Source organism: Pinus tabuliformis, chromosome 9, assembly GCF_031772625.1.
Source record: "Pinus tabuliformis cultivar Carrire ecotype Pingquan chromosome 9, CPIR1, whole genome shotgun sequence".
Lineage (NCBI taxonomy): Eukaryota > Viridiplantae > Streptophyta > Pinopsida > Pinales > Pinaceae > Pinus > Pinus tabuliformis.
In genome coordinates, this window is record NC_142307.1 from 648,433,080 (window position 1) to 648,441,221 (window position 8,142).

General features: G+C 35.2%; 1 long non-coding RNA gene across 3 annotated transcripts; it reads right to left on the reverse strand.

The window, feature by feature from the left end:
* Nucleotides 1-3,760: 3,760 nt before the first annotated feature.
* Nucleotides 3,761-6,507, reverse strand: LOC149150321 (uncharacterized). Of its 3 annotated transcripts, none has more exons than XR_016262853.1 (5): nt 6,152-6,507; nt 5,818-5,966; nt 5,653-5,702; nt 5,375-5,515; nt 3,761-3,816 (listed from the first exon to the last, which is right to left on the reverse strand). It is a non-coding gene; the product is annotated as an uncharacterized LOC149150321 (long non-coding RNA). The 3 variants fall into 3 exon arrangements; XR_016262852.1 differs by having other exon boundaries at nt 5,818-5,971; XR_016262851.1 differs by having other exon boundaries at nt 5,818-5,999.
* Between the last annotated feature and the right edge of the window lie 1,635 nt (nt 6,508-8,142).

Here is an 8,142-nt window from a genome sequence, read left to right on the forward strand (position 1 = left end):
AGTCTAGCCTAGCCTACTCTAGCCTAGTCTATCCTAACCTAGCCTACTCTAGCATAGGCTACTCTAGTTTAGCCCAGACTACTCTAGCCTTGGCTAGCTTACTCTAGCCTACTCTAGCCTAGCCTGGCCTACTCTAGCCTACTCTAGCCTAGCCTAGCCTACTCTAGCCTACTCTAGCCTAGCCTACTCTAGCCTGCTCTACTCTAGCCTAGACTACTCTAGCCTACTCTAGCCTAGCCTAGCGTTCTCTAGCCTACTCCACCCTAGCCTAACCTACTCTAGCCTACTCTAGCCTAGCCTACTCTAGCCTGCTCTACTCTAGCCTAGTTTACTCTATCCTACTATACTCTAGCTTAGCCTAGCCTACTCTATCCTATCCTAGCCTAGCCTAGACTACTCTAGCCTACTCTAGCCTAGCCTAGCCTACCCTACTCTAGCCTAACCTAGCCTAGACTAGCTTACTCTAGGCTAGCCTACTCTAGCCTACCCTACTCTAGCCTAGCCTACTCTAGCCTAGCCTAACCTAGCCTAGCCTACTCTATCCTAGCCTAACCTTGCATAGCCTACTCTAGCCTAACCTACTGTAGACTACTCTAATTTATCCTAGCCTAGCCTAGCGTACTCTAGCCTAGCCTAGCCTAGCATAACCTACTCCAGCCTAGCGTACTCTAGCCTAGCCTAGCCTACTCTAGCATAGCCTAGCCTAGCCTAGCCTACTCTAGCATAGCCTAGCCTATGCAAGCATCACATCAAATTTTCATCATTCCATTAAAAACCATATAGATACACAAGTACTAAAACATCATATCATATTTCCATCATTACATTCGAAAACATTATAAATACACAAACACATAAACATTCCTTGAGATTTTATTACACACAAGATTGTAAATACCCAAACAAACACAATAAGAAAAAACATACAATGAAGAATACAAACACATAATAAAAAATGCCTACAATCAAGAGTACACAACACACATACAATGAAGAGTACAAACATAGAATCAAGAGTACAATTCAAATTTTAATCATTGCAAACAAGATTATAAGAACAAAAGAAACACAAACACACAATAAATACGCAAACATAACAAACATTACAAACACGCAATTATTCAAACATCAAAAGCATTGCAAATAATCAAGAGTACAATTCAAGTTTTTAATCATTACAAACAAGATTGTAAGTACAAAAACAATACAAACACACAAGCATTACAAATACACAAACATTCGAACATCAAAAGCATTGCAAATACACAAGCATACAAACATCCCATCAAATTTCTTATTACACACACAAAATTATAAATACATACAAACATTTGCATATCAAATTTTGATCATCATACATAGAAGATTGTAAATATCCAAACATACAAAGTTGATGTAGACACTAAATAAAACCATATGCTAAAGAAAATTCACACACATTTCAAAGTACATACCAATCATGTCATCCACATCCATTGTAAACGCATAACTATGCAAATGAATCCCAAACAACAACCATTGTCATACACATCACAAATACACATCAAATAATGAATATCACAAAAAGCATTGTAAACATACAAAGATACAAACATTAGATATCAAGCCTTGGCCATCCCACACATTGTAAACACACAAAGATACAAACATTAGATATCATGTCTTGGCCATCCCACACATTGTAAGCACACAAAGATACAAACATTGCATATCAAACTTTGTTCATCACACACAAAAATATACACATCAAATAATGAACATCACAAAACGCATTGTAAACACACAAAGGTACAAACATTAGATATCATGTCTTGGCCATCCCACACATTGTAAGCACACAAAGATACAAACATTGCATATCAAATTTTGGTCATCACACACAAAAATATACACATCAAATAATGAACATCACAAAAAACATTGTAAACACACAAAGATACAAACATTGCATATCAAATTTTGGTCATCATACACAAAAATATACACATCAAATAATGAACATCACAAAAAGCATTGTAAACACACAAAGATACAAACATTAGATATCATGCCTTGGCCATCCCACACATTGTAAACACACAAAGATACAAACATTGCATATCAAATTTTGGTCATCACACACAAAAATATACACATCAAATAATGAACATCACTAAAAGCATTGTAAACACACAAAGATACAAACATTAGATTTCATGTCTTAGCCATCCCACACATTGTAAGCACACAAAGATACAAACATTGCATATCAAATTTTGGTCATCACACACAAAAATATACACCAAATAATGAACATTACTAAAAGCATTGTAAACACACACAGATACAAACATTAGATATCATGTCTTGGCCATCCCACACATTGTAAGCACACAAAGATACAAACATTCAATATCAAATTTTGGCTATACACAAAAATATACACATCAAATAATGAACATCACAAAAAGCATTGTAAACACACAAAGATACAAACATTAGATATCATGTCTTGGTCATCCCACACATTGTAAGCACGCATAGATACAAACATTGCATATCAAATTTGGGTCATCACACACAAAAATATACACATCAAATAATGAACATCACAAAAAGCATTGTAAACACACAAAGATACAAATATTAGATATCAAGTCTTGGCCATCCCACACATTGTAAACACACAAAGATACAAACATTGCATATCAAATTTTGGACATTAGAAATTCATTGTAAACGCAATCGTATAAATGAAACTCAAAAAACAATCATTCCACAAAATTCTACATGTAAATTCAAGTAACAGAAAAACACATCAATCAATCTATGCATTAAAAGATTTTAGTTTGCAATCTATTAAACTAAAAGTATCTAGTTCTAAAATAAGTAAATGAAAAAAGTAAGGCGGAGAGAAGGACACAAACCCTTGAGGACGGCCATGGTCCATCCTCAAGAGCAATGAGAAAGGGCTTTTAGCCCTTTCAAACAAAATAATATTTTTATTAGAATGATAATGTTTTTAGAGTAATTACAAAATAAAGATGAAAAACAAATCACTACTAGTTTAATTTGGGTCATAATAACATAATGAATTCATATCTTCTATCATGACATGTAGATAGTTCATCTATCCTATCATGCTTGTATTTTTTTCAGGCTCTTAAATCATCTGCAAAAAAACACAACAATTATTAAAATTTAGTGGTCATCTATTGGTTATCTATAAAGTAGCAATTTTTTTTGAATTAAATTTAATATTTTAAGCAAAGGGACTAACCCCTAATTTGATAACTTGCTAAGTGAATGCAAAGGTTAGAACATAGAGATATGATGAAATTAAAGGCAATGAATAAATTGAAAGTTGATATAAAGGTTTGAATTAACCTTTGCACCATTTGCACTATGGTGTATCTTTTTTGCAACAACGGTGATATATCTATGCAATACAAGCCATCATACTCGCGGATAGCCTACAACTCGTTGGGCATATTCATCCAATTAATTAAAATACATAATCAATCAAACATTCCCAGCACAACATGGAGTTTGACGGTTTTGAAAGCTGAGAGTAAATAAAAGTAAAAAATAAAAGTAAGAGGAAATGTATTTAATACAGCATACATATATTGAAGGATCATACAAGAAATTAAATGAATCTGAACATTCTTTTTCTCATTAAATATGTATTAAAAAATTGCTTACCTTTGACGGAAGAAATTAAATGGTTTCCTTTCTTCCCTGCGCTTAGATTCAATGTTATTGGGAGAAGGGACGTTGCTGCACTATGAGGAATGATCTGGGAGAAGGGACGTTGCTGCACTGGGAGAACGGACGCTGCAGTGGGAGAACAGAAAAACCATGAATTTGGCATACAATATATATAGTCTATTTGGCAACACAAAAACCATCAATTTGGCATATAATATATCTATAATCTATTTATATATTATAATGGTGTATAAATTCTTATGAAATTCCAAATGTATCCACCAATTTTTTATTTTTTATTTTTTATAATGGCAAGATATCCACCAAACACTGAGTGGGAGCAATTGAATACAATAATGACAAACACTGAATTTATCCCTGGAAAGATATCCACCAATACGGAGTGGGAACAATTGAATTTTATATGAATATAACAATAATGACAAACACACACCGAAGAATGAATGAGAGTGATCAATCACAACTCAAAACCTCTTTTGAAAACAAGCACTGGGAGACGAAATACAAAGTAACTAGTCCAACATATTATTCACTCTCACTGTATATGCATCCAAAATAATAGGCAAAGTTTCTGTGGGCAGACTATTCTAAGGCATGTAAACTAACAGAGATGAGTAAATTTCTTACAAATGCAACCCCTACCAAAAGGCAAAGTTCCCTAGAAACTTTGGAGTAGAGTTGGAGTTCCGTGGTCTAGACTAGAATCTCTATAAATAGCTGTTAGCAAATCCAAGCACCCAAACCCAAGAAATCAATAAAACTGCGAATCTGGAAAAATAGAAAACACTATTGGGACCAAAACCAGTTTAATCAAACTTCTCCAAATATAATGAATAATTAATTTAGCAATTCCAAGTTCCCAAAACCACTGTAATTCAAGTTCTCTGGATATAATGAATAATTTAGCAAATTTTGTTAGCTTTATTATAAAAGGCCAGAAGGAAGCTTTTGGATTATGGGAGAAATGATTATGGTTTTTACTTTGAGGTTTCAAAAATTGATTCAGGTCATCTTAGGAGGATTGTTCAGGTCAATTGCAAATAATTGTGAACAAATCCAAGCACCCAAGTCCAAGAAATCAATAATTGCAAATAACTGTTAAGCAAATCCAACCACCCAAGCCCAAAAAATCAATAACTGCAAATTTGGACAAATAGAAAACACTCTTGGACCGACACCAATAAAGGCCATCTTAGGATTTTTCAGGTCTATTTGGTGCTGCTCACATCTAACACCAAATAAATTATGGTTATGCCGATTATGAGAAACCTCGGCCCAGGTTTATGATATATCCTTAGCTATAGTATGCAAGGGCAAGGAGATGAGTTTCAAGGATGTTCTGAGACAGAACCCAAGTTCCCAAATATTTTTCAAATTAGAAGATATATGGTCAAATGGAGTTTGACCATTTTAGATTTTGGAAGGTTGGAGTAGGAGAATCAACGTTTTATTCACAGCAATACACAAATTTATTATCAGAATCATGACATCATCACAGCCATGCCTATAAATATAAATTCATCATAAATGAATGAATTATCTTACAAGAAAGTACAGTGAAATCTGAACATTTCTGATAAAATCCCCTATTCTCCTTGGTGCAATCGACAATGACACCCAAAAAAATTAACAGAGTCCGTCAAGAAAATGCTTACAGGCTTACCTCTGAGAGATGAATCCACATAGACATGATATTTGCAAGGGGCATTGCTCAATCCCTTTTTCTTTGCCCTTAGATTCTCCTCAAAAACGATTTTGTGCAACGAGGGATTTATGTTGCCGCCTCAGCATGGATGCAGATGATCTATTTTAAAAAACCAAAGGAAACCGCCTCAGCATGGATTCAAAGGATTTAATTAAAAAAACCAAGAAACATGGATTTAGAGGACTTAATTTAAAAAACCAAGAAACCGCCTCACATCGATGCAGAAGATCTCATACCTTGGCACAGCGAGGCACACTGACTGCAATCTGGGATCAGCATAGGATTCCTGTGAAATATGAATATGAAACCGTCTCAGCAGCATGGATGCACAAGATTTAATTTAAAAAACCGAAAAACATGGATTCAGAGGATCTAAATTAAAAAATCAAGAAACCGCTCACCATGGGTGCAGAGGATCACCAAGAAACCGCAGACTCTGAGGAATTTCTCCTCCAGAATAATGCTCCCAGTGGCCAGTATTTGACGGTGGCCGCCGCCCAGATCCATATTGGCAGGCCCTGTTTCTCTCCATTTCTGTGCAATTAAGGATCTATACTGCCGCCTCACCAAGAATGCGGAAAATCTAATTTAAAAAACCATACAACTCTGAACATCAAGTTACCGGAATTAAATTTCTAAAATCAAATCGATTCCTCTCTCGTTCACCTAATTTTATTTGCAGCCCACAACCCATAATCAGAGTGATCTATACAAAGAGTTTAAAAATAAATTTACCAGAATGCCTCATTTAACTGTGATCGGATGCCTCAGTTAATTGTGATCCCTGGGCAGAGTTCGGATGCCTCATTTAACTGTCATCCCTGGGCAAAATTGTTTGATAAGCTACCTGCCTCTGCCTCTATGAAGACACAAGCACGCCTCTGCCTCCAACTCTCAGAGAATACAACCACACCACATAGATAGACACACCAAACAGATGACAGAAACACACATAACAATAGAGACCAGACCACATTCATACACACACAACAGATGGAGCTCCAAACATACAGACGCACGAGACTAGACCATACAATGCAGAAACTCTGAGAGGAGGAGGAGGAGCAGCACAACAATGCCAATCCAAAAATTAAATCGAATTAAAGCAATCAAGAACTTTAACCGTTGAGATAACCCGTTCCAACGGACGGCTTGGATTATTCTCCAGCTTTTTTCACAACAAAAGCACAATCCCTCTCAGCATAATAAAAGCACAATCCATGTCATCCTAACAGAAATAGTAATAAAAACATAATCCATGTCATCGGACAGAAATAGTAATAAAAACATAATCCATGTAAGAAATAGTAATAAAAGCATAATCACTGTAATTGAAGCAAAAAAAAGTAATAAAAACATCATTCGTGCAATCAAATTAAAAATAGAATCCAATAAAATTTTTAATTTTTTTAAAATAGAAGCATGCAGATATAAAAGAAAGCTCAAAGCCCTTTTTCATGTCATCACATTGATATTTTCATGTCTTAATTTAGGAATTAATTAATGAACTTAATTTAGGAATTAAATAATGAACTTAATTAAAATAATTAGAGAGCACTCTCACCCTTGCCTTAGTTTTTTCCTTTGATAAGCACTATGAGTTATCCTATGTCATTTTTCTCCTCTAATAAGCAGCACTATGTGTTGCCTCTTAGACGCTGCTATCACAGATTGCCAATTCTGAAGGGAGGGTTGGGATTGCAAGATGTGGAAGGATACCCCACCCAATGGAGGATGTAGCCACCTTTTACAACTAAACAACAAAAGCAAACCCTTTTGCATAAAGTATACTTTAGGTTTGCTTTCTCACAACAATGCAAAGCTCAAACTCTTCCCAATTTCCTTCTTGGAACATCCCTCCTAAATATCTTCCAAGACGCTAAGCTGCTCGCTATTGCTCACAATCAAGAAACACTTTGGTTGTGAAGGGGCGAAGAAACATCGATTCTATCATTGGAGGTATTGTCATTTTGATAATGAATGTTGCGACTTGTAGGAAAAAATGGTTAATGTCTTTCTTATTGAAAAACGTCGAACAACATAAGTGTTGACATTGATGATGCACATCTAGATATTAATGTTAATAATTCAACCTCCACCTGCCCTTAGTGGGTTCTCATGGAAGAAAACCACTGTGAGAATAAGAATGAAGCTCTCTTCACTTCATCTAAGTTTCTAGATCAAGCAACAACTTGCACAATTAATCATAGACAATGGAAACAAAAAGAACTTGCTTTCTCAACAATTGATTGAAAAAATTCAAATTTCTACCACTCATCCCCAACCATATCATTTTGGATGGATCCATGAAGCAATATTTACTTTATGTCTGTAGTGGTTTATCAGATTTTCCATTAGACCATTCATTGATACAATTGATTGTGATGATACACCCTTCTATTGTTGAGATGTGATTTTTTCTGAGCCCTACCAATTTCACATAAAGACATAAAATTGTGGGTATTATAACTTCTACAAGCTCTGCAAGGAAAATAAGGTCTACAATGTCATCTCTTCTTTCCCTTATTTTGCATTTGCTAGAAGATAAGTTAATAACCATATAGATATCCACAAGCTCAAAATGTTTAATATGTTCTAATGTTCATCCTTGTTTGCATTCATCTACTTGCTTTATAGTACTCACACTTTTGCATGGAGATGTCTTCCTGAGCACCGAGTCCAACTCCAATCCTCAACTTACTTCATACCATGCCCTAGTTAGCATC